The sequence below is a fragment of the Lissotriton vulgaris genome, chromosome 6, assembly GCF_964263255.1.
Source record: "Lissotriton vulgaris chromosome 6, aLisVul1.2, whole genome shotgun sequence".
NCBI classification, from domain to species: Eukaryota; Metazoa; Chordata; class Amphibia; order Caudata; family Salamandridae; genus Lissotriton; species Lissotriton vulgaris.
Genome location: NC_141694.1, coordinates 787,045,125 through 787,072,007, shown reverse-complemented (window position 1 = coordinate 787,072,007; position 26,883 = coordinate 787,045,125). Strand labels below are relative to the sequence as shown.

The following is a 26,883-nucleotide window of genomic DNA, read 5'->3' as shown; positions in this document are numbered from 1 at the left end:
ATGATTTGTAAAGGGATCATGTCTGGATAGACCCGGATTTGAGTCTCTGGTATATTCATTGGGCATTCATACAGTGACCTATAATATTGAAGGAAGCATGTATTTATGGTTGCAGGGGAATAGGCCGCTGTGCCATCCTCAGTCTGCAACTTGGTAATGGGGGAGCCTCTGGTTTCTGTTTATATAAGCCACCCCAGCAGTCCTGATTTCCCACCCTCAGTGTGTAGTTTCTTCCGATATTCTTTAGTACCTAAGGTTTGCAATCTGTCCAGCGCCTTACTATAGGTGCTTTTGGCTCGGGATAGTTGTGTGTGTGTGTGTGTATCCTCCAGAGACCCCAGCCTAAGCTCAAGCGCGTGGATCTCAGCATCTTGTGTCCGAAGTTCATTCACGATCTCCCTTCTAACTCCCACCGTCTTCCCCATACATTGTCCCTACATAACCGCTTTGAAGGAGTCCCACTCTACCAGCGATGAGCTGGCTGTTTCCCAGTTATTGGAGAAGTAGTCCATTATGGAGAGTTGCAGAGACTCTCGGAAGCATGTGTCCTCCAACAAAGTGGGGTCTAAGTGCCAAGTCGGAAATGGCTGGTACCTCGGGGTCAAGGGAGAGCACCAGGAGCAAAGGCCTGTGATCAGACAGTGTACATCCTAAATACTTCGTGCCGATGTGAGATGAGCAGAGAAACATATCTAATCAGGTATGTAAATGGTATAAGGGGGAATTAAAAGTGCAATCTTTGTCCTAACCCTGGTGTAGTCTCAAAACGTCTACTAGATCCCAGTGCTGCATTCAGGTTCTAAGAGCTTTCGCGTTGGAGTTGGCTAGGGCACCATGTAATGGTGGCGTAAACCTGTCTATGCTGGTGTCCACATCACTATTATAGCCCCCACCCAATACTACGTCCTGTGCGACAATCCCTGCAAGCAGATTAGAGAGTGTACGGAGGAAATGTTGTTGTGATTAGGAGCATAGAAGCTACCTATCATTATTTCCCTGCCCATAAGCCTCTCATTAATCAGCAAGTATCTGCCCTTGGGGTCAATTAGTGTTTGTGCTGCGTCTAAAAGTGGTCCAGGGCGTATCCACACCAGGATTCCCCGGAGAAGGCAGAGTATGATGTGGCATGCAGTTGTATCAGTCCAGCGTCGCCGGAGGCCCTGTCCCTACTCATGGGTCAGGTGGGTCTCCTGAAGCATGACTATTTGCGCCCCTCTAGCTGAGTATGTGGTAGCGTAGGGCTGATGAACCCATGCCGTTAACATTTCAGGTGAGGAACTTTACTCTCCTAGGGCCTACGGTTGTGCCTGCCATGTATGAATAGTATTGCTGGCTGCCTGCCACAGCCTATTGCAAATATTTCTCGCTACCTGAATGCTCATGCAACTTGTGATAAACCCCAACCCCACCGCCCAAACTTACAAACCAAATAGTACATGAGTTTATTTTTTATTTTCCTCGACCTCATTCGCCATTAGCTGTACTAAGAGCGAATAATTTTCTCCGCTGCCCCCCTCTTGGTTGGCGCCGATTTGAGAGCACTGTATCTAAATCAATGCACTTTACACAGAACCTCTCTTTCTCAGATTTGGTCTGTTCTGATCTTCTCTCTGGGTGACACACAGAATGACCAGAGGGGTGCATTTTCAAAGTGTAGAGGCATAATCATTGGACTGTATTCGCCCTAGTGTTTAGAGTACTCAGCGAATCCGCATGTGGTAACCAAAAATCTTTTTTCTTACTCTTCTTATTCCTTATGGCCCTATCAAGCTTCATAGTATATTTGATTGAAGTAAACTAATCAAAAAACGTTGGGATGTATTTTTAATCCAACATTTACAGATTTCTCTCCGCGCAAGTAAGATTAAGTAAAAAACTAGCTTATTTTCATTTAGAGACATTAACTCATAATTAGGTAAACCCCCAAAAATACCAGGATTATGCTCACTTGACTATCAGGCTCAAACATGGCTTTCATACCTCTAATTACAGACTCCCAGACGTTGTAGCATTGGGCAGCTTAAAAACATAGGCACATCATCTGCCTTTTCCTTTGAATTTAAACGCATAAGTTACTTACCTGCGGTAACAATATATCTGTAAGAAACAGTAGTTAGTGTTAGATTCCTTACTTTAGAATATCCCCAGGCGTCAGACTGGATCCAGAAAGTTTTGCGTAGCAGTACTCTAGCGCGTCAGTAGGCGTCGTCTGCGGCTCCGCGTCCGTTGTCGTGATCGCCGGGATGACGTCATCGGAGTACTTAGACACCGTCCTCACGCGCTGACGTCAGTTCTTGTACATAGCTTTCCGCGCCAGGAACACAGAGCCATGATAGAAACCGACACTGGTGCCATGAAACTAGGGCCCTCAAATGGAGATACCTTAACCCTAGATATCGGTCGCAGTACGGGGAGGATGGGAGGGGCGGTAAGGAATCTAGCACTAACTACTGTTTCTTACAGTTATATCATTACCGAAGGTAAGTAACTTGTGCTTCTGAAAGAAACAGGTTAGTGTTAGATTCCTTACCTTAGAACCAAGATCTCACCAGAAAGTCCTGGAGAATGGAACGGCCGAAAAAGCCATCTCTCCGGACTTGGCTGTCCAGGCAGTAGTGGGTAGCAAACGTGTGCAGCGAGGCCCATGTAGCTGACAGACAGATGTCCCGACCCAGGGCAGTAGTAGCTGCCATGGCCCGAGTGGAATGGGCACGCAGCCCCACACGAGGCTCCTTCATCGCCAAAGCGTAACAGACCTTGATGCACAAGACAACCCATCGAGAAATGGTCCACTTGTTCACCGCCCGTCCCTTCTTAGCGCCCACGTAACCAACAAAGAGCTGGTCGTCCACCCGGAACTGGTGTGTGCGGTCTAGATAGAAGGAAAGCGCACGTTTTGGGTCCAGACGGTGGAGCCTCTCTTCCTCTTTCGAGGGATGCGGAGGCGGAAAGGAGGTGGGCAAGGTGATGTACTGCCCGATATGAAAGGCTGTAACTACCTTGGGCAGGAAAGAAGGACGAGTTCTCAAGACAACTTTGTCCGGATGGACAGAGAGGAAAGGAGGTTTAGAAGATAGAGCCTGGAGCTCACTCACTCTCCTGGCAGAGGTGATGGCAACCAGGAATGCAGTCTTAAGAGTCAGAAGACAAAGAGGGCAAATGTGAAGTGGCTCGGAAGGAGCGCACATCAAATAGGTGAGAACAAGGTTCAAGTCCCACTGAGGCATCACGAAAGGAACAGGGTAAAACATGAGTGTGATGCCTTTCAAGAATCTATTTACAACTGGGGACTTGAACAGAGTAGGCTGATCAGGAATCCTCAAGAAGGCTGAAATAGCAGAGAGGTAGCCTTTGATAGTGCCCAGAGCAGAGCCCTGCTGGGCAAGAGAAAGAAGGAAGAGGAGAACCTCTGAAAGGGGGGCAGAAAGTGGATCCACAGCCTTTGCTGTACACCATGCCACCAATTTGTTCCACCATCAGGCGTATACCGATTTTGTGGAGGGACGCCTGGCTGCCAGAATCACATCACAGACCTCAGGAGGCAAGTCAAATGGCATCAACTGTCGCCGCTCAATCTCCACGCATGTAGGTGGATACTGGACAGGTTCGGGTGGAGGACCGTCCCCTGCTGCTGCAACAGAAGGTCCTTCTGAATAGGCAGACGAATCGGGGGCTCGACTGACATGCTGAGTAGTTCAGGATACAAGTATCTTTGTGCTCAGTCCGGAGCCACAAGGATGACTTGGGCCTGGTCTTGCCTGATCTTCTTCAGCACTCTGGGCAGAGGTGTATAGGCGGAAAGGCGTACAACAGCTCACAGCTCCACTCGCGACGAAAAGCATCTCCGAGCGAGTGCCTCCTTGGAAATGCCAAAGCGCAGAACTGATGACATTGCGTGTTCTCTTCGGTGGCGAATAGATCTAACCAAGGCTCTCCCCACTGCTGAAAGAGACCTTGCGCCACATCCGAGTTCAGACGCGCTTCGTGATCCATCATGCACCGGCGGCTAAGTTCGTCCGCCCTGGCGTTCAGGGAACCTGCCAGGTGTTGAACCACCAGGGTGACGCCCTGGTGTTCCAGCCATGTCCAGAGGCACAGAGCCTCCTGACAAAGGGTCCACGACCCCACCCGCCCTGTTTGTTGCAGTACCACATGGCAGTGGTGTTGTCGGTGAACACCTGCACTACACTTCCCGGGACAGAGGGAAGGAATGCCTTCAGTGCAAGACAGATCGCCCGCAGCTCCAGAAGGTTGATGTAGAGCCGGGACTCCACCGGACACCAGAGGCCTCTGATCTCCGCCTCTCCCATGTGGCCCCCCAGGCCAGGAGGGATGCATCTGTCTCTACTACGTGCTTTGGTTGGGGTACGGAGAGGGATCTGCCGTTGACCCAATTGCGGTTCGTGAGCCACCGCTCTAACTGTCTCGCAGTGCCCTCCGAGTTCAGGACATGGTCAGACAGATTGCCCTAATGCTGGGCCCACTGGCGTGATGCACCAGAAGGATGCAGGAGGCCATCAGCCCCAGAAGCCACAGCGTCAATCTGACAGAGGCTCGGGATAAAGGCTGAAAGTTCGGAATCAGAGCCTGAATATCCCAAACCTGCTGTTCTGGAGGATAAACCCGAAACAGCGCCAAGTCCAGAACCTCTCCGATGAAGAGGAGTTTCTGAGAGGGGCACAGGTGTGATTTCGGCACATTGATGGAGAACCCCAGCAGGTGCAGGAGGTCGGCCGTAGTCTGGAGGTGGCTGACGACTGTGCCTTCAACAACCAGTCGTCGAGATAGGGGAAGACTGAAACCCCTGATCTGCACAGATGAGCTGCAACCGCCGCCATCACTCGTGAACACCTGAGGGGCGCTGGTAAGGCCGAAGGGGAGCACGGTAAACTGAAAGCGCTCGTGGCCTACCGTGAACCACAGGTAACGCCGGTGGGCCGGCAGGACGGGGATATGGAAATATGAGTTCTGCAAGTCCAATGCTACCATCCAGTCTCCAGGGTCGAGGGCAGCCAGGACCTGAGCTAAAGTCAGCATCTTGAACTTCTCCTTCCGGAGGAAGCCGTTGACGCTCCGGAGGCCCAAGATAGGGCGTAGGTCTCCTCTGCCTTTCTTGGGTACCAGAAAGTAGTGGGAGTAGCAAGCACATCCTACTTCTGGCCCAGGAATGCACTCGATGGCCCCCTTGGCCAAGAGGGCCATAACTTTCTCCTATAGAAGCTGCAAGTGATCCCCGACATGCGGTGGTACTGTGGTGGCATGGCTGGAGGGGTCGCCTCGAAGGGTAGGGAGTAGCCCCTTCGGACGATTTGCAGCACCCACCTGTCCGACATGATGGTACGCCAATGGAGGAGGTGATGGGGGACCCTTTTCCCATTGGCATCATAGGGGCCTGAAAGCTCGGACTAGGAAGGTTTTGAGGCAGATGCTGAGGGAGTGGATGTGGACTGACCCTGCCGTTGTCCCCCGGCACTGCCACAACGGTTACCACGTCCGCGCTGAGGCTGGTTCTGCGGCCTGTGACTGGCTGGACGTGTGGGGGCGCCCCTTCCTTGGCCACGAAATGGGTGAAAAGCAGAAGTTTGCTGGCGCTGGCCTGACAGGCACAAGGACTTGGTTGTAGCCCTGGAGTCCTTAAAACGTTCTAGCGCACTATCTGCCTTGTCGCCAAAGAGGCGACGGCCATCAAAGGGCATGTCCATGAGCGTGGACTGGACATCCCCCGAAAAGTTGGCAGACCTCAGCCAGGCGTGGCGGCGAATCGCCACCGTCGTGGAAATCGCCCTGCCCAGCAAGTCCGTGGTATCGAGTCCAGCTGTGGCAGCAAATCCGCAACCGTATCCCACAGGGAGTGGGTGTAACGGCCCAAAAGGCAAGTGGTGTTGACAGACCGCAACCCCAAACTCAGAGAGGAGAACAGCTTCTTCCCAAACTGATCATACCTTTTGGAATCCCGATCCGGTGGAGCGTCCGGGAATGTGGTCTGGAAAGTAGAGGCCTGGATCACTAAGCTCTCGGTGGTGGGGTGAACAGACAGAAAGCTGGGGTCGTCCAGAGCCGGGCGGTGGCGCCGGGCCACGTTCCGATCCACAGGGAGGCCCGTGGAGGGCTCGGACCAAGTGCCCATCAGAACGTCAGTGAGGGCTTTATTTACGGCAGCAGAGGCTCTGAGGAGCTTGCCTGCGGTTTGAGCACATTGGTGAGGAGATTAGTCCTCACGGCCGCCACAGGGAGCTCAAGAACCAAGGCCTTGGCCGCCCTGTTCAACACAACAACTGTAAGTAGCACCCTCTTCCGAAGCGACGGAGGGAGGAGAGATGAATTCAGTGTCAGGCGAAGTGTCTAGACCACTGGCCTCCCCCAGCTCATCTGCCCAGTCCTGGCTTAACTGGCACTGCTGTGCCAGAGGGTCCTCCGACCCCTCCCAGTTCTCCCCTACATCCGTGCCCCCGTAAACAGGCAGGAATGACGGAGCCGGGTAGTAGGTGAATGGCCCACCCATTGACGTTGGAGACGGCGCCGAGCGGCCCGCTCTGGCGTCAGACCCGGACCGGGGCTGAAACCTGGGCCGGCGTCGTCCGAAGACGGCGCCGGGAGCGACACCATGGGGGTCGGCACCAGCAGAGGAGTCGTGAGGTCGATTGGCGACGACCCGGATCCAGGCCTGGATCCTGCGTGGCCCTGCGGAGTCAGGACCGGAGTCGACGACGGCGTCGGGGCCGAAGCACCCGAAGGCGCCGGGGCCAAAGCCGCCCCTAGCTGGGCCTGTGGGGCCCTGAGGTGCGGCGACAGGCTCCGGAGGAAGGAAGTGAGTACTCATGGCCACGAGGAAGTCACGGATCTCCTCCGGCGTCGCATGCAGCCCAGGGACCGGAGGGTGTAGGGCTGGAAGCAGCGCCTGTGGCTCCGGCGGAGCCGCGCGGGCGGTGTTGCCCGTACCCCTGGCCGAGTCGCGTGAGCGGCGGGGGGAGTCAGAAGAGCGATGTCGTCTCTTCGACTTCTTTTTTGAATGCCTCGACTTACCAGAGGACTTGGAGCCCGAGGAGTGGTGACGATGACTCGACGGGCGATGACTGCAGCTCCGCGAACGGTCCTTCGGCTTCCTCCTCGACCGGGAGCCGACTGCCGGAACTCGAGCAGCTTACAGGAAGGCTCCCGTCTAGTCTAGCCTTTGAGGTCAAGGCCCGGCAGTCGGGGCACAACTTGTCATTGTGGTCGGCCCAAGGCAATAAAGGCACCGACGGTGGAGGTCGGTCACCGACATCAAGCGGTGAAAGGCCTCGCAAGGTTTAAAACCAGGCATCCCTCTCGGCACCAGGAGTCGATGTCGACTCGAAAAGATGATCAAAAGAGATCAAAAAAAGTTAGTAAAAAAATGACTAAGAAACAAGAAGAACTGACGTCAGCGCGTGAGGGCGGCGTCTAAGTACTCCGACGACGTCATCCCGGCGATCACGACGTCGACGACGGACGCAGAGCAGCAGTTGTCGCCTACCGACGCGCAGGGGTACTGCTACGCAAAACTTTCCGTATCCAGTCTGACGCCTGGGGTTATTTTAAGGTAAGGAATCTAACACTAACCTGTTTCTTTCAGATTTTTAAATCAAGGCATTTTCGCCACTTTGGCACATGATGAGATATCTTTGAGGATAGGATTAATTTAGGGAAGGGAGATAAATTTTGATCTGCCTTTTCCTGGAGGCATTTAGGAATAGGACCCATCACAAATTTGGAAAGCTTTAAGGGAGACCAGTGGAGACAAAAGATGTGATTTCTCCTCAAGTTTGCAACTTGAACTGTGGAGTACAAGTTGTGCCAACCGTTTGATGCAAGCTCTTGATTTGTAAGTACTTGACTTTGGATATTCTGTTTTCGGTAATGCTCCTCAGATTTTCCCACGAAAGCAAGTTGTACCCAGCATACTATCCCGACTGTTTTTAAAGGAGTTACCAAGGAGTCCTTAGTCCATTCGGGTGAACCAGGGCATCCCAAATAGGCGCCAATGCACTGTAGTAACTGGTTTTCAATAGTATTTTGATCTTGAACCATGTAGAGGCTAACCCGTTTAGAGTCTTTAGACGTACTTTTAAAAAAAATCTCAGATCACCACATTTATAAATAAAGCCTTGGTCTCCTCCCTTTAGGTCTAACAGCATTTCCTTCAACATTATCCAAATGTCCGAGCTGTCCGGTATGTTCATGAGCATTTTTCCAGTTCTCATCAGGAATACCCATGCATATGAAACTAGGTCTGTCAAGCACAACCCTCCCTTATATTTCTTTCTGCAAGGTTTTTTCCAAGATATCCTTATACCTTTGGAGGCTCATATAAAGCTATTTATTTTTGCCTGGAGTTTTGTTCGTAAAACCATCATTTTTTGCTAAATTAACTCTACCAATTAATGTTAAAGGTAAGTATTCCCAGCTAGTTAGAGAGTTGCTGATATCTTTACTGATTTTATGGAGATTCATGTCTGTGATATTCTCAATGATTTGCATAATCATGATGCCCAAATATCTTATCCCTTTTTTCATTGAATAGGTAAGTCCTCCGAAACGTGGTATCATGTATAGGATTACGGCGCCTTTTGGTAGAATCACACAAGTTGATTAGGGTTTAAAACATTTATATGGACGGTGCTGTAGAGTGTGGAGAACTACAAAACTCCACAGATCCAAGCCTAAACTCTGTACACAATATTCTTCACTCCCAGCACACGTCAGAATACAAACTGGTTTCCCTATTGTGATTGAGAACAAGTTATTAGATCTTCATCATACAACATAAATTAAGAACAATTTCGTCAGATTTTTTTTCCGGGTTTTATTTTCGTGGTCTTGTAAATCAGTTGCCAACAGCCACAGCCAACAAGTTTTTCGTCGTTTTAAGCGGCGTAGTCCCTATTTTGAAATGTGATGATACTTTCGACCCACATTGGGGTTCCGATCTGTGCGGCGTGTCCAAAGTAATCAGTCAAATGCAAAACTTTCCTTGCCAACTGAAATTCTGGTTTCTCCGTGTATTGTTAATCGGACCTCACGCCGCTCCTGTCTTGCACCGGGTACCCGGTGCTGAAGGATTTAGCCTTGAGGAAGTCGCGGGACTACGCCCCTTAAAGCGGCGAAACACGTGTTGGCTGTGGCTGTTGGCAACTGATTTACAAGACCACGAAAATAAAACCCAGAAAAAGAATCAGACGAAATTGTTCTTAATTTATGTTGTATGATGAAGATATAATAACTTGTTCTCAATCACAATAGGGAAACCCATTTGTATACTGACGTGTGCTGGGGAGTGAAGTATATTTCATTGAATAGGTGTTCGAATTTAAATTCCAGGCCATGCACTCCGTTTTGGATGCATTGATCTCATAATCAGACTCGACCAAACTGTTGTGCTTCATTATGTATTATTGGGATTGCTGTGTTTAGATCTGATGTATATACCATCAGATCATCGGCGTGTAAAGCCACCTTTTTTCCCAGGACTTATACTTAAAGGGTAATATTCCGGCATGGCTTCTGATCTTTCCAGCTAGAGGCTTAATGTATCGGTTGAAAATCAGTGTGATAACAGGCACCCCTGCCTTGTTTCTCTCCGAATTTCTACTGGAGCAGACAAGTTTCCGTTCACTAAAATTCTGGCTATGGGCGTTTGATACATCGAGCTAACTGCCCTGCAAAATTTTTTCCCCAGGTTGCACAATCTCAATACATGCATTAAATAGGCCCGGTTGACTCAGTCGAACGCCATCCCGGCTCCCTCTTGTAGTTGTGCCCCCAAGCGGCAGTGCTCAGTCCATAGCCCACATATGAAGACGTTGACGCACCAATCTTCGAGTCCGATGTGGTCCTTCTTCTGTTACATGAATTCTCAGGGGAAAGTAAGATATGCCAATGCTGGGGGTGTCCCAGAGCTCCGCTAAGGTAGGCAATATCATCTGCTAGTCGTGGAGTAATCTTGGGCAGTTAAGAGTCGGTTTCAAGGGTGTCCCCAGATACTGCCAATGCATCAGCAGATATAGCCAATGCTCCCGGCATTTCAATGTGGTGCATGGGTAAGAAAATTTGTGCCACCGCCTGCAGCGCTGCTGGTCTGTCTTGATAAGTTTTTGAGGCTGTGGGTTTCCGTGTTTGAGTTGCTTCACGGCCACACTTAGGTCTCCGTCTGCGTGGACCTATCTCAGCATGTAGTGGTTTCTTAGGTAGCGGTGCACTTTTTTTTATAGTTCTCCATCCAAGTCCAGAACTCCTCCGGGGTGTCCCATAGGTATGAGGTTCAGTTGAACATAATTTTCAGCATGGTCGGGAATATTAGGGAGTATAGTATTCCATCTTCTCTAAGGGATTTTTTGGCTTTGAGGAAGGACGCTCGCTGTGCCTGGACCCTAGCCATAAAGTCAAAGAAAATAGACACCTTACTGTTTTCAAGCACATACAGGCCATGTTCACAGCAGTGCTGGAGGAGCGCATCTCTGTCTCTGAAATTGAAAAGTCTAGCAATTACTGGCCCAAAGGGGCTTCCCGGGTCGGTTGGTCGACCCGGCACTCTGTGTGCACTATATAGGGCGAAGAAGAAGAACTCAAACACAAGTTCAGGGGCCACAACGGAGCATAGCCAGTGTTAAATGAATTCCACCATGTTGGCTCCCTCTGCCCGCTCTGGTATTCCTATGAGTCTGACATTGTTTCTGCGATTGCGGCCTTCAGCGTCATCTGCTTGTCGTTCAAGGATTGCCACTCTTTTGGAGAGATCATCGATCGTAGCTGTTTAGTGAGCTGTGTCCCATTTGCAGTTATTGCGGATTCAGTTACCCGAACTCTTTCTGCCAGCTTCTGGTGTTCCGCCTGCAGCAGTCCCAGACACATCATTTTTGGTGTCAGCAATGGCAGCAAGCACCCTGTCCAGGTGTGAGTGGAGGGAGTCATCTTCGCCGGTGGATTCGTCGTCCCCTCTCTTTTTTGTGATGAGCGTAGGCTCCCTGGTGGCAGGCTGAATGCCCCGGCTTCTGCTTTGGCTTAGGTATCTTGTTAGGTAGGGGATCCCACGGCCAGGATCCCCCGCAGGCATTGACGTAGCAGTGGTACCTCTCTGTTTCTCACTGGGCCACTTCTGATTGCGCTCGCCTCTGTTGTCTGTGCCATGCGCCCGCCTGTGCAAGCCTGAGTGTCATCTCCTTATAAACCTTACTTGGAGGGAGATCGCTAATATCGCCTTTATCTGGGCTTCCTGGTAGGCTCAGGCAATGCACCTTACAGTGCTATATTGGGTCCAGTAAGGCCTTTCCAGCCAGAGCACTGCTGCCCACTCTAGAACAGTCTATTGCCCCGTCTTCCGTAGGAACAGCCTCAGGGTCCAATGGTCAATCCCCACCATTCCCACTCAATTCGCAAGCGTGTTTCGAAGATCCCCTTCACACCAATCTTAGCGAGAACTACCATGATTTGGTGGTACTTCGACTGGCTTTGACCATTCCTCCCCAATGATTCCAGGGAAGTCCAGGTTCGCTCTAGTTCAATCTGCTGCTAGATTCCACACATAACCACAACCGGCCTTAGCCAAACAGCACTCACAGTTGCAGGCGATTCCTGGTCAGCCCTCTCTCCTATTGTAGGCGCTGTTTCAGTCTCTGGACCCTGGCTCTTCCAGACCCTTCGGCCATCTCGGTCTCTTTACAGGCCCGCCCCACGCCCAATGGCGCCATTGCCCCGTGGCTGGCAGCACGCAAGGCAGTCCTTCCATGCTCCGACGTCGTCACCTCAGCCTGCAGGCACCCAGGGCCCTGGATCCATTCCTCCCCCACAAAGCCTCGCACGGTACGCAGCCTATTGGTTCTTTTAGGGTCCCCTACCGTGATCTCAGGCAGGGCCCAGGCAGCAGCACAAAGCAGAGCGCATGTTGTTGTCTCCCGCCTGGCGCTGTAGGGCCACAGTCACCCGCTACAGTTACAGGTGGGGGCCAGCAGGAGGTGTGCGGCATCAAGTGGGTCTTCAACTCTGGGCTTCACCTCGCATTTCTCCAGGGTCTGTCTCAGCCTTGGTGGAGCTCAGCAACTGTTGCTGCTCAGGAGACTGATAGCTGCCTCCAGCCCTGGCGCCGTGCATCTTCCTCCAGTCGCACTGGCGGTCTTCCCAGCCAGGCAGCCACTCCACAGCAACACCGCCGGCCCGGTGCTCCACATGTTCGGCTCCTCCCTCAGGGCCAGGCCGAAGCTACCTTCTCATGCACCCCGTCGATGCTCCGGGCATGCAAATCCTCTCCGTAGGGGCCTGCAAAGCTAATTGTGTGTGCGATAGGTCCCGGGGTTGTCGCAGGCCGCAGTGCGGTTTCCCGGCTACGCAGCTGGCTCGTTCGTGCTCCTGGCTTCGTCACTGCCCCAAGTCTGTCCCTCGACTTCATGCAGGGGCAATCTCGGACCGTCGTTGTGCTCCACCCGATGTAACTTGTCGGGGGGAATCGTTTCCACTGTCTCCAAGGAATTGGTATCGCTTTATTAGCAGGATAAGTAACCGGCCAGGACGGAGCACTAAGCACACACGTCCGCCATTTCTGGTGTCTTGGCCACACACCCCTACAAAACCAGACAGTTAATACACAGACAGGCAAAGGCACACAGAATGGTTAAACAAGAAAATGCCTACATTCTAAAAGTGGCATTTTCAAACACACACTTTAATAACCATCTTTCCTAAAAGATGTGTTATTAAATTCTGAGTTCAGAGGGCCTAAACTTTATTTCTCTATCTTGTCCCAATGGGAACTTATATTTATAAGATGCTATGAATAAACTTCCATTCTATCCCATGGGGCAAGTTAGTCTTTCAATAGTGAAAAACGAAATTGGTAGGATTTCAGGAAACGTCACACACACAAGTACATGTCCTACCATTCACATACACTGCACCCTGACAAGGGCGGTACCTTGGGCCTACCATAGGGGTGCCTTACATGGGAAAAAGGAAGGTCAGGGCCTGGCAAGTGGGTGCACGTGCCAAGTCGACATGGCATTTAATAAACTGTGCACAGAAACTGCAGTGGCAGGTCTGAGATACCTTTTTCTGGGCTACTCATGTGGGTGGCACAATCAGTGCTGCGGGCCCACTAGTAGCATTTAATTTACAGAACCTGGGCACACACAGTGCACTTTACTTGGGGCTTACCAGTGAATGAAATATGCCAATCATGGAAACACAATTCCATAAACGCAATTTAGACAGAGAGCATATGCACATTAGCACTGATTAGCAGTGGTAAAGTGCCCAGAGTCCTAAAGCCAACAACAACAGGTCAGGAAAAAATAGGAGGAAGAATCAAACAGTTTGGAAATAACCTGCAAATAGGGCCAAGTCCAACAGAAGTGGTTAATGAATAGCATTCCCTAAACAATAAGGGTATCAGTCAACAATTAAAATCAGGCCTGGTGCACCTCCCAGAGCCATCATAGCCAGGTTTATTAGGTTTTGAGATCGGGGCGCCATTCTGAAACTTACCAGAACGCGAGGCCCGCTACTCTTTGAGGGCCACCAGATATCAATCTATCCAGACTATACACAGCGTGTGCAGGACCAACAAAGAGCCTTCCTAGCAGTGAGGCAACGCCTAAGAGACTTAAATCTTAAATATAGCCTACTCCTCCCGGCCAAATTGAGAGTTGAAAGTATGGGAAGGGCGTTATGCTTTTTCTCTGCGTCGAAGGCGAACTACTGGCTGGACTCGCGAGGTTCCCCAGGACCCTGTCTGGTACCCTCAATGGACTTAGTTTAACTGCCGGCGCTCAATTACTGGCACACAACCTTTCTGCTCGCTTTTAAAACCTGCGCTAGTACGTAATTTGCAGCCTTCTCCATTCCGCCCTCAGCATAACTGCTTAAAAACAACGTTACATACGTAACTCAACCAGATTTCATCTCCTGTCCCAGTGTAATGATCCGCTTCCTTGTTACCTATTTTCTCTGCTCCAATTTATTGTAGTACCCATAGTGAGGTGCTTACAACAGTAAACATAGAGATTGACTGTCTGCAATCTCATGTGTGTTCTGGTCAACATAAAGAGACCCTTTTCTTGTATGCTATATGCTATCAAACAATGTTCAAGTTTATTCTTAAATGCCAAATACGTATTGTGTTTCCTTTATACAGGAATCTGAGTGTGAAATTTTCATACTTCCATTGAACACTACACTAATAGTGTGAGTATTCAGTTTTGTTTTCTTGTTTTGTCCTGACGAAAGCTCTACAGACCCTCTGGGCCCAATAGAGCTGAAACATGTCGACTTATTGATAGAGTTATATGGTAATCCTGTAACTCGATTACCTAATATATCACTATTCCCCCTTTTAATTCGCAGTGTGCATCTTCTTTATAATAAATATTGTTTTTGGTTTTGGTGCAACACTTTTTTTAGATTTTTTCTTGGTGGCACTGCACCCTATCCCTCTGGACTAACTCTCATTATTTCTGGACACTTCTACTCTTTCCAGAGGTTGCCTCGGGTGAGGCAGGCATATAGCACGTCGTTTGTCAACCAGATGAATATGCCATGACGCTAGAGAAGGGGCGGATAAAAGATACACCGCACTTATAACACCTCAGCGTCTATGAGGGTTGTCAACAAATAACCAATGGTTATGGTAGATACAAGTGTCCATTCCCTTTTGTGATGATTGAGGTACCGATTCAGGGGAACTGAATGGAAAAAAATTCCTCTTCCCTCCCATGATTATAATCTTTAAGCAGCGCACAGCTGCGGGAACAGTACACTTCTGCTAACAAGTCTTGTCAGCATTGAAGTGTATTACTTCTGAATCAAGGAGCCCTGTATGATGGAGAACAATAACGGATTAATTTTCACTGGTGACGATATAGATGAAATCCTAGCAGCACAGCCACTTCTACAGAATGCTGACTTTACACAAGCAATTGCCCGGACTGATGAATGGGAGACTTTAACCAACAAGAAAAGGGAACAGATTCAAACTGCTATTCACGGAATCATCATGACTGAGTATCTGAGAACCAAGTCAGCACCTAGAGGCTTATGGATCTCTAATGCCCCCAGAATCTTCCTTCACGATTTGGCCTTCCGTCGTAATTGGTCCTCCATATCATGGAAGTGTACTTTGGACTACTTAGTCCTTATAATAAAGACAGCCAAAAGACTGTCAGAGGCATTACTGGCAGAAATCATAACCTGTGAAACCCAATTAAAAAACAGCATCAACCCGCAAATTTACAAGAAACGACTGGATGAGATTACAAAAGAAATGGACGAGACGCAGGAGTTCCTGATGCAAAACAAGTTACAGAAATTGGCTAAGGACTTTAAAAAGTTTAGTCAGGAACGGATGCATCCCTACTCCAAAGAAGATTACACAGTGATAGACATCACTTCAGATACAGATTCAACCGGGTGGTCCTCGGATGGCTCAGAAAACAACTCGGACCAACAAACACCAAGAAGAGGACATAATAATTCAAGATTCAGAGGGCCTAGACGCGGTTACAGAGGAAACAGGTGGCATAGACCCCCTTTCTATCACAGTAATTAGATGCCTTACTTCCAACCTTTTATGCCTCCCTTTGGTGGATGGATGAACCCTTACAACTCAGGGAATGAACAACAGCCACATATGAGCAACCAAATGCTACAAAATCCAAACCACTCCCACCAACCACAGCAGCCTTTTTTAGGAAGAGGCCAAAATCAGCCACGAGGCAAAAAGAAAAATCTAACTTGGCAGGATCGTCAACTCAATGTTCAAACACGGAGCATGTCATCGGCACAAACGGATGTGAACAAGAAGAGTCACTAATTGTGAATCTGACCGACATTGTTCTAACAAAAGAACAGACGAACATTCTAAATAAGGGACTGGGCTTTGTCCCCACTCCACCACTTGATCCATTCAAATTAAAGTGCGAATTATCTGAATTTTGCAGAACGCTAAAACTTAAAGCCTTTTTTGATGGATCCCCTATCCAAAGACAAGATGGTGACACAACACTTAGAAGAAAATCGAAATTCTTACCACCTACTAATGCTGTACCCATTGAGATATTAAACTTTGAAAAGGCAATCCTCAAAGGAATTGACAACTTGGATAAAAAGACAACGTTTCAAAACCTCAGCAACAAAGAGAGACGAGCTCTGGAAGAACTGAGAGATAATGACAACATAATCATAAAGCCTGCAGACAAAGGCAGTGGCATTGTTATCCTCACTAAAGAAGGATATGATCAGCAATGCCTCACATTATTATCAGATGTAAATTTCTACAAAAAACTTGACTCTGACCCTACGGAAAGATTGACAAACATTATTGCAATAATGACACACGAGGCAGAAGTAAATGGATGGATTTCTAAAAAAGAAGCGGATTTTCTGACACCTAGAACACCTAAAGTCCCCTTTTTCTATTCACTACCCAAAACCCACAAAAATAAATTCCCACCACCGGGACGCCCGATAGTTTCGGGTATTGGTTCACTCCTAGAACCTCTCTCAGAGTTTGCTGATGAGTACCTCAAACCGCTAGTACAAAAAACTCCGACTTACCTAAAGGACACTCGTGACCTTCTGATTCAGATAGCCGATAAAGCATTCGGCCCTAACACCATGATCCTAGTAGGATTAGACGTAGAATCGCTTTACACAAGTCTGCCACAAGATGACACTATGCAAATGCTGGAAGATCTACTATTTCTTGTAAAATGGCCTCATCAAACTCCTCGCCATTTCATTCTAAAGTGTTGTCGGCTAGCTTTGAAGGAAAATTACTTTCAATATAATGGCCAACCTTTTTTTACAGTGCCATGGTACTTCCATGGGAAGCGCATTCGCTCCTTCTGTAGCCGGGCTGTATGTGAGTCAGTTTGAACAGAAATTCGTCCTCAATAATGACAATCCCTACGTTTCCAGTATATTATACTGGAAACGTTATATCGAGGATATCCTGTTAATCTGGGATACAAAGAACTGCTTGACTACTTTCATGGACTGGCTGAACGGCAGAGATCGGTGGCTCAGGTTTACTTCCACTGCCAACAAGGAGAGCATTGACTTTTTAGACCTGACCATCTTCTCTGAAAATGGTAAACTAGAGACCAAGACTTATACAAAGCCTACAGCTAAGAACAGTCTATTATCATATTTCAGTTTCCACCCTCAACCACTCAGAGACAATCTCCCTTACAGCCAATTTCTTCGCCACAAACGAAATTGTAGTAAAGAAAGTGATTATAAACAACAGGCTACAATTCTGAGTAAAAAATTACGAGCAAGAAATTACACTCCTCAGACTATCTCCAAGTGTAAAAAAAGAGCGAAGAACCAACCCAGGGAATGTCTTCTACAGAGTCACCAAAAGGAACCAGTCAAAGATCTTGTCACATGTGTAACCACTTTCTGCCCAGCTACCTATCAGGTGCAGAAACTCATAAGAAAAAATTGGCAAATAATTACCTCAGGGACTTTTAACTGGCCCAAGCCAAGATTCGCCAACAGGAGGACTAAAAACCTTGGAGATGTGTTAGTACACACTCGCCCGAGAAAAAGACCAACTACGACCACCATAAGAAACATCAATATGGCCCCAGTGACTGGTCATTTTCCCTGTGGCACCTGTGGAGTGTGTAAATTCACAAATCCCACCAAGACCCTACAACTCTCTGAAAGCTTGATATGGACACAAAGGCAACATAAAAACTGCAACTCCACCCATGTGGTGTACCTTATAACATGCCCTTGTCAACAAAAATACGTAGGGATGACCTGCCGTAAAGTCAAGATACGTATAGGAGAACACAGAAGCAATATACGACTCAAGAAAAGTACAACTAAACTCTGCACACATTTTGTGGAAGCTGGCCACTCGTGCGACGACCTCAGATGGACAATCTTGGAAATGCTTCATGACAAACACAACGATGCTGAACGTATACTGTTTGAAAGGGAACAACGATGGGTGAATCGACTGAGAACCCATATACTGGGGATGAACGATAACATTCCATGGCACCAGTTTTATTAACATCACTTGATTCCATTAATAGAACATTTCCCTGATTTTCAATATTAGGTACACTGAATTCAATTTACGCTCTGCTATAAAGACCTTATGCAGATGTGGCACTCCATCCTATACACCATTTGTTTACAACTATTTGTAATATGGTCCTCGCGCCCAGCATTCAACACCAGGCTTTCTGAGATATACTGACACCTTGTACTTTATACATATTCTCCTATATATATCTCTTGGCCAAAGAACTACTGAGTAACGCTAGCCACTGTTACTCTTCCCTGCTATGATGCAGACCCTAGAGCGGCAGCTAATACTGTCTCACTGCCCCTTTAACATATAGTGAAAGCGTAAGCCCCTCGTTGCTCCCTATTCTTTAAAAACGAACGAGGAAATACCCTCCCACTTTCCAGGGGCAGAGTCAGCACTAGCAAAAATTGCAACCAACACGAGGGTAAGAATGGCGCCAGGAGAGCCTCTCGCAACATAGTAAGTGACGGTTGTTTGTTTAATCTCTGAAACATCTTTACGCGGCGTATGTGCTTGTATTATTCCAGCAAAACGCCCTGTGCACAGCGACTCTTTGGCCCGTCTGATGCGGAGAGATTTCCTGACAATTGACGTACTTTTTAACAGCGCGCGATTTGTAACACGCCGTTCTCAAGCTGAAACCTCGAGCTTTCTGCAAAAGCTCTTAAGTAATGCTGAAGCGCACAATTTCTCCTAGTCAGCCTCGCACCCGTTATTCACCGGTGCTCAATGCTTAATGCACGTAAACTAACATGCTTAGACTATCGGCGACTCCAATTGCACTCAAACTAACGTTCTACTTTGCAGATAGCGCGTACCTTGCTCTCACAGTCTAAACACTCTGGACTTAGTTTAACTGCCGGCGCTCAATTACTGGCACACAACCTTTCTGCTCACTTTTAAAACCCGCGCTTATACGTAATTTGCAGCCTTCTCCATTCTGCCCTCAGCATAACTGCTTAAAAACAACGTTACATACGTAACTCAACCAGATTTCATCTCCTGTCCCAGTGTAATGATCCGCTTCCTTGTTACCTATTTTCTCTGCTCCAATTTATTGTAGTACCCATAGTGAGGTGCTTACAACAGTAAAAATAGAGATTGACTGTCTGCAATCTCATTTGTGTTCTGGTCAACATATAGAGACCCTTTTCTTGTATGCTATATGCTATCAAACAATGTTCAAGTTTATTCTTAAATGCCAAATACGTATTGTGTTTCCTTTATACAGGAATCTGAGTGTGAAATTTTCATACTTCCATTGAACACTACACTAATAGTGTGAGTATTCAGTTTTGTTTTCTTGTTTTGTCCTGACAAAAGCTCTACAGACCCTCTGGGCCCAATAGAGCTGAAACATGTCGACTTATTGATAGAGTTATATGGTAATCCTGTAACTCGATTACCTAATATATCACTATTCCCCCTTTTAATTCGCAGTGTGCATCTTCTTTATAATAAATATTGTTTTTGGTTTTGGTGCAACACTGTTTTTAGATTTTTTCTTGGTGGCACTGCACCCTATCCCTCTGGACTAACTCTCATTATTTCTGGACACTTCTACTCTTTCCAGAGGTTGCCTCGGGTGAGGCAGACATATAGCACGTCGTTTGTCAACCCGATGAATATGCCATGACGCTAGAGAAGGGGCGGATAAAAGATACACCGCACTTATAACACCTCAGCGTTTATGAGGGTTGTCAACAAATAACCAATGGTTATGGTAGATACAAGTGTCCATTCCCTTTTGTGATGATTGAGGTACCCTCAATGGAGTCACCTCGAGTGGCCCGATCAGACAGGCCGCCCCAGATCTGACGAAAGCAAAACTTCTCACAGGCCCGGAGTCCTGGTCGGATTAGAGAGGGCCCGGAGGGAATGCTGCAGACCTCGAATGTTGTTCCAGACTCAAGAGCTTCATCACCATCTAGACACATGGACAGTAACCCTAATAAAGACACTGACCATTAAGGAGGGCAGGCAGCTGAAAGGTAGGAGATATACATGTTGAACCTATATTAACGTTATGCCGAAAACACTCCACAGGGGTAAACTGCGGTATGATCATTATGGAGGAAGGGGAGAGGTACATAAGTGGTAAACCTCACTTGCAAGATAATATCAATTGATGGGGGCCCAACCCCCTGAGGCAGGCATCGGGTTGAGGAGCTGGAGGATTGACCTCGCACCCTGCCGGTTGGTCAGCCACTAATGTTAAGAGTGGGTGAGTAAAGGGTTTTCTAGTCTAACCTTTTCATTTTTCCCTTTTCTGGTTATTCTAAGTTGTGGGACTTACCTTGTGGGTAACGGGGCGACAGCTACATGTCTTCACCATGTTTTTTTCATATTGGGTTGGGAATGTGATATTGCCTATGGGGTGGGAGGAGATTGAATATGTTGAGGAGCGTTTTAAACTGATTTTCCAACCTCCGTGTCAGATGATAGAACTAGTAGTTGTGTTTACAGGTCTAGGGTTACATAAATGGGCTGAGGAAAAATATATATTGACTATGAACTATATTATTGGTCTAAATTATGCCTTACTGTTGATGCACTTTGAGTTTTGCAAGGCTCTGTCACTCCTGTGAAGCACAGAGGTGAAGATTTTATTCAGACTATTTATTTTTCATGTATTCACAATAATGAAAGATGGCAATAACTTTTTTTTTAAATGTTTGTTTTTAGTTAATTTTGGAAGACTGCACATTGCACTGCTAATTATTATTTTTTTTTGTTTAAGCTAACGTTGAATGTCCCAGGCTCAGTGAGTGGAAGTTACAGAAAGTAAACAATGCTCATCAAGATACTGTTTAGCCTCTGATCCTGGAGAGGCGACTTGTGAATTAATAAGATTTACTCATTCGACAAACTACACCATTTTGGTGTGAAGTTAGGTTTTACTAAATCATTTTCAATTGAATTTAAACTTTTAAATCAAGGCATTTCCGCCACTTTGGCGCGCGATGAGACAGATTTGAGGATAGGATTAATTTAGGGAAGGGAGATAAATGTTGATCCGCCGGCAGAGTTGGCAAAGTTTTACCCAGTCCATATTATGCCTTTAACACAGTTTTGGCCAAATTCGGCGAACTTCCGCGTGGTGGAGTATTTCTTGCGCAAGACTCGCTGACGGTAAATTGGTGAACACAAGCAAGATTTGGTGTCCCCTATCAGAAAATCTGGTCACTAGGCGGGCACTTGGTGAGATTTCCTCAACGCGGGTTGTTGTGACTTTTCGTGGACAGAAAACTGCAGCTTGAGTAGAAAATCTTCGAGAGAGGCAGCAAAATAAACTTGAGAAATGGTGTGCCGCATGGGGCTGTTCGTGCTGCTTTTTCTGCGCGGGACAAGCTCCCGGAGCTAAAAATCAGCACGAGCAGCGTGAAATGCCTAATTCTGCCAATTTGCGTAACTCCACGGAATCTTGCAGAGTTTTTATGCAACTCTGAGGAGCTCCAAAAAGCACAATTGATGGACAGAATGCAGAACAATGTCATACATTCACCCTAGTACATAGATTTGGGCCGAAGTCCATAGTTTTTTTGCTCTCCAGGCCATTCCAGTTTGAACCTAACCATATGCAAATCTGTCTTGACCAGTGCCCAATGGGAACAGTCTAGCCGGAACTGCCAGGCCAGGTCCTCCTTGGACTAGAAACAAGCATCCTAGGACCGGTTTCGAGGTTTCACCCCTCATCAGCCAGGATAGCTTGACTCCAGTGGCATGGAGAGCACAGGACCCACGTCTGGGCATACCCGTCCCACTTGGGGTGACAAATACAAAAAGAAAAATTGATGGACAGAATGCAGAACAATGTCATACATTCACCCCAGTACAGAATCTGGGCCTAAATCCATCCCCAGACTGAACATTAATTGATAATGATACAACACTATATCACATTAGCCACTAGATGGCAAGCAAACTTTCCAAATAAGGGCAATTTTCATTGGAAATAAACAAAATATTCAGTGAAATGCCCTATCAGTAATTTTTTTTAAACAGAACAATTTCTGAAATCAAATAATATATCTTTGACAATAACATGAACTAACACAGAACCTTGAAGAGATGTTTGTGTGTGTAACCACGCATTTCTGGTTTACCTACAATCTATCTTAATCTGCCAGGAACACTGTTTCTCAGGCACTAGTGGGTTTAACAAAATATCCCACCTCCACACGAGAATTTACTGAGAAGATTACTGTATGCTTTCTCTTGCTGACTTGCATTAGTATCCGATGGGAAAGACAGTTCAGTTCAAGTTCTTCTAAGTGATCCCAGGGTCTCTGAATCACTGTCTCACATTTTCTTTCATCGAAATGTGTTAAAATAGTCCAAAAACTGACTTTTTTATACACATAATCATTTAACAGCACCAAAATGGGGACAACTCTTTCAGGAGTTTGGAATGTGCATCAAAAAGACTGGAAAGGATTATGACAAGACTTTTTAAAGAAAGGCTAGGTCATTAGTTAGATATGGGTTCACATATAGGCGAAAGTGAAACTCCTTTGGGGGTCTGGCCTAAAGACAGATTTAGCTGTCATGCCAGCCTCCTTTTTCCCAAAGAAATCATTTAAAGCTACAAACATATTTTGGGGCTTTCAACCAACACTATTTTACCATTGTTCGGTTTACATGCCACTTATCTTGTACTCTCTTCCACCCCAGCATAAAGCATAGATCAATGGACTAGCCAAATTAGGCAATTGGATGCTTTCACTGTGAATGGCTGTATTTTGCCCTTGCCCTTGCACATGCACACACACACACACCTAACAAAGTGTTCTCTAACAACAGAACTTGTTAGGCATTGGCACTTCCCAATGGCTGATAATCCCTATGTATAATTGGGTTTATGATGTCACTGATCATGTCATGAGTGATGTAATATGTGAGGTCATAAGCAGTGCATTGCAGGGACGTGAGTTATAGTTAGTTCAGCTAGGTATAATTACTGAATTTCACTGGTTTTGTAACAGTGAAATCTGAGCCTAACTATAACATCCCTGTAACCTTTGTTTTTTAAGTGAATTTCTAAGGTATCCCAAATTCTATTTCTTAACTATGACGTCCCTGTAACCTTTGTGTTTTCAGTGATTTTCCAAGGTTTTTAATTCCATTACCAAATTATAACGTACCTGTAACCTTTGGTCTTGTCAGTGAATGTCTAAGGTTTTTTAAATTCTGTTTCCTAACTATAACATCCTTGTAAACTTTGCGTTTTTTCAGTCAATTTCACATTTTCAAAATGTTTATTTCCTAACTGTAACATGTTAAGGTTTCACTTGTGTGAAATGAGAATCGTGCCAGAATGAATCCTGCTCAGCGTATATATCCAAAAAGCTGCCACTGTTTTGTGCAACACCTCTATCCAATTAAAGTACTTTCTACTGGCTAATTAGTAGGTGCTACCTTGTTGGATAAATGAATTGTGCATCTCCTACACTCCAACTACATAAAGGACGCCAAGAAAGTATCTTCAGTGACCTTGTGCGTCTGTAACTTTGCCAATGCCATTGTTCCTTGAGTGTCTTCACTAGATAACTTTAGGAAGTGGAACTGCAGAGAAAACACACGTTGGGATGAAAGGCACAGCGGGGCAGAGATATGAAAATAACAGCTTCCTCGGCCCGGACGCCCACATGGGCATTTTAATGACTTTTAATCTGCGCTTTGAATGGAACCCACTGGGGTAACATTGATGCATGTTGTCATAAAATACAAGCACCAGCATGCCATGCATTGAAGCCCACCTAGGAGCAATTTATCTGGCGCGTGCGCCTAAATGCTTGGGGCAGTACTTTCCATCAAAGTGATGTTCCTCTGATGAAGAAACCGTTAGGTTTCGAAATGCGTATGGAGAAAGAAATGTGACTCTGGACTTGGCTTGCTGTATTCAATATGGCAACCCCACCCTACAGTAGGCTCATTCTCGCCTCAGGGCACGTTTTTGTTACATATATATATCAGTCGATACCCAATGCCTGTATCCCAGAGTATCAGGAAAAACAAAACCAGTGGAGCCGTTGCCTCAGTTCAAAAGTGTGATTTATTACGACACTAAGACCAACGCGTTTTATGCATTACTACACCATTCATCCGATCGCCATGAAACTTTGGGAAGTTATTGAGTACACTCCCGCGAAAGTTTCTGTCAATTTTTTTTTAATTAAATTGCCCCCCAGGGCCCTCATAAACTTTCGAATACTGAAATATACAGCGAATTTGCGAGCATCGTCGACAGTTATGACCCCCAAACGGAAATCGATTGGTCAATCTACATCAGAAGCACGAAAGAAAAAGGCATTACGAGCTTCAGAAACAGACGAGCAATGGGAAGCAAGATTAGAAGCTGTTTGAATACAAACTGCTCAAGCCCGTAATGCTGTTTGAATACAAACTGCTCAAGCCCGTAATTCCCAAACGAACGAGCAAAGAGAATCAAGATTGGAAGCCGATCGAGTACGCACTGCTCAAGCCCGTTCTTCTCAAACGAACAAGCAACGAGAATCAAGATTGAAAACAGATTGATTACGCACTGCTCAAGCCCCCTCGAATGAAACAGGGGAGCAACGAGAATCAAGATTGGAAAACGATCAATTACGCACTGCTCAAGCCTGCTCGAATGAAACAGGAGAGCAACCAGAATCAAGATTGGAAGCCAATCGAGGACGCACTGCTCAAGCCACACTTAGAAATGTTTTAAAAAATAAAATGAATATGCTTCAATAACAATAATGACGTAGATCCGAACCAGAAAGGGAACACATTCAGGGAATATCAGGGGTGTGGCTTTGACTATGTGAAGACGAATCCGCCTTTACAATTCCAAGCCCACCTATTCGAAAGCCGCAGACTTTAAAAGTCTGAGCGCAATAGGCCCACCAGGTGAGGCTGATTGACCAATCATAGATCAGAGATAGGTTTTTAAACGGGGCCAGCGTGTAACATCCGTGTTAACACGACGGACCCCCAGAAGGCGTCGGTGCTGCTAGTACTCCATAGGTAAGAATCAGTTGAGAACTCTATGCCGATAGACTGATAGAATGCAAACCTCTTTGGTAGCAAGATATAGACTAACGCGGCACTTTGTTAATTATTTGTGAAGGAAGCTGCAGTAACCCTGACTCCTGGCAGCGAGAAAGACGGTACTTAACTACAGATATAACCGCTAGACGGGAGAAGCCGAATTTAAACAAACCTCGCTGCAGGTATGCTACTCTCATACAGCTTGCTTCGGACAGAGAACACAGGAAGAGGGAATAACATGTTTTTAGAATAATTGTTCCATTTCTCATTTCTTTCCCATTAGGTCAATAGGGACATGAATATTAAATGTATCATGAAAAACTCATTTTAAATGAAAACTGGTTTTAACTTGGAACAGAACTATAAATACGTACACTCTAAACCAACAACCTAGTCTTACAGAATGTGACAATCTTGCAATTTAGTGAGCTATAATGACGATGTCTATATATCTCCCACTTAGGACAGAGAACTGATTTCACTTATTCAACGATTCTCATCAGACCTCTTGGCTACAGAGATTGATATTTTTACCACAAGCTACCCGTTAAACAAGGGTAAGAGTAAACTATAACTAGAGTAAATTATAACTAGATTCCCCATCAGGAGGCTTTTAGTCATAATAGTACAAATTTGGAATGAAAACAACTAACAGCCTCTAGAGTTCGACATAGGCAAATAAATGATTAATATCTGGTACATTGAATATATCTACTTGAACCAAGGATGGGCCTATGACAATTAATCTTTTTAAATGTTATAATGCCGAATCTCTGCGGTAGAGGTTGGATATAATACGGGCAATAAAGACGAGATAGTAGGCAGTGGTATTGCCCGGTTTTCTTTAAAGGATGAAGTGTAAAGATTGCATGCAGGGGTTTAATTAGGTGTAGAAGAGGAAATTCCAATAGACTGAGAACCATGTTAAGTGTCATAATGATTTACTATTGACTTTTGAAGTTAGAACACCACTGGTTTTAAACATGTGGCTAATGTTAGCTGCTTGTGCCCTTATTGTTTTTTATTGTGAGTAAGCAAAATACCTTGCGTATTACCCTAACTGTATGTATATTTATTATAGGGAGATCTGACTGACCCCCTTGGTGTGACAGATATATAGAAAGTCTTGCTAATGGTGGTAATTATCACTAGAATCCACAGAAACGCGTAAACGCTACTCCTGGTACAATTCAAGACTCCGACATTGATGTTGACGCACAGATTCTGTAGTAGCAATACATTGGTGAAAATATAATGGAGCCCGAATGTACAACCTGTATTTAACAATTTTTATGTTTCACTTTTTCTGTCTTTAGTTCCAATTGTGCAGGCCATAATTGATTGTTTCAGTTGTGTTTCATGTATTTTAGATTAGGGCATTAGAATAGTTAGCCCTACATTACTGTTTTTATTTTGCTGTATACAGAATAAATGAATATTTAACTTTTAACTTTTGGTGTATTATATGATTATACTGTTTGTATTTTTGAGCCATGCTTATGTAAACTGTATTCAAGTTGACTCAAGGGAATTTATGTAATTTCTCAATAACAATGACACAATGTAAATTTAATGTTATCATAACGAGTTTCTTTGAATTTCCTTTCTTCTGAGATCGCAACACGTGACTGGTAAGCTAGTATATATATATATATATATATATATATATATAAATATATTCCATGCAAAAAAGAAAATTCTCGCGGCACACCTCTTGATTATTTAAGATGTTTTATTTCAGATTGTGAATTCTTACGCGTTTCAAACCAGAGTTCCTGTTGCCGTGAACAGGGACT

The 26,883-nt window shown here is 46.1% G+C and overlaps 1 protein-coding gene and 1 pseudogene across 1 annotated transcript in view; one reads left to right on the top strand and one right to left on the bottom strand.

Moving 5' to 3' along the window:
• Positions 1–26,883, bottom strand: part of LOC147707999 (monocarboxylate transporter 10-like) — a 770,926-nt gene that overhangs the window by 594,674 nt on the left and 149,369 nt on the right. The gene's annotated exons all lie outside the window — the stretch shown is intronic.
• On the top strand, positions 14,822–15,814 carry LOC147708000 (uncharacterized; annotated as a pseudogene).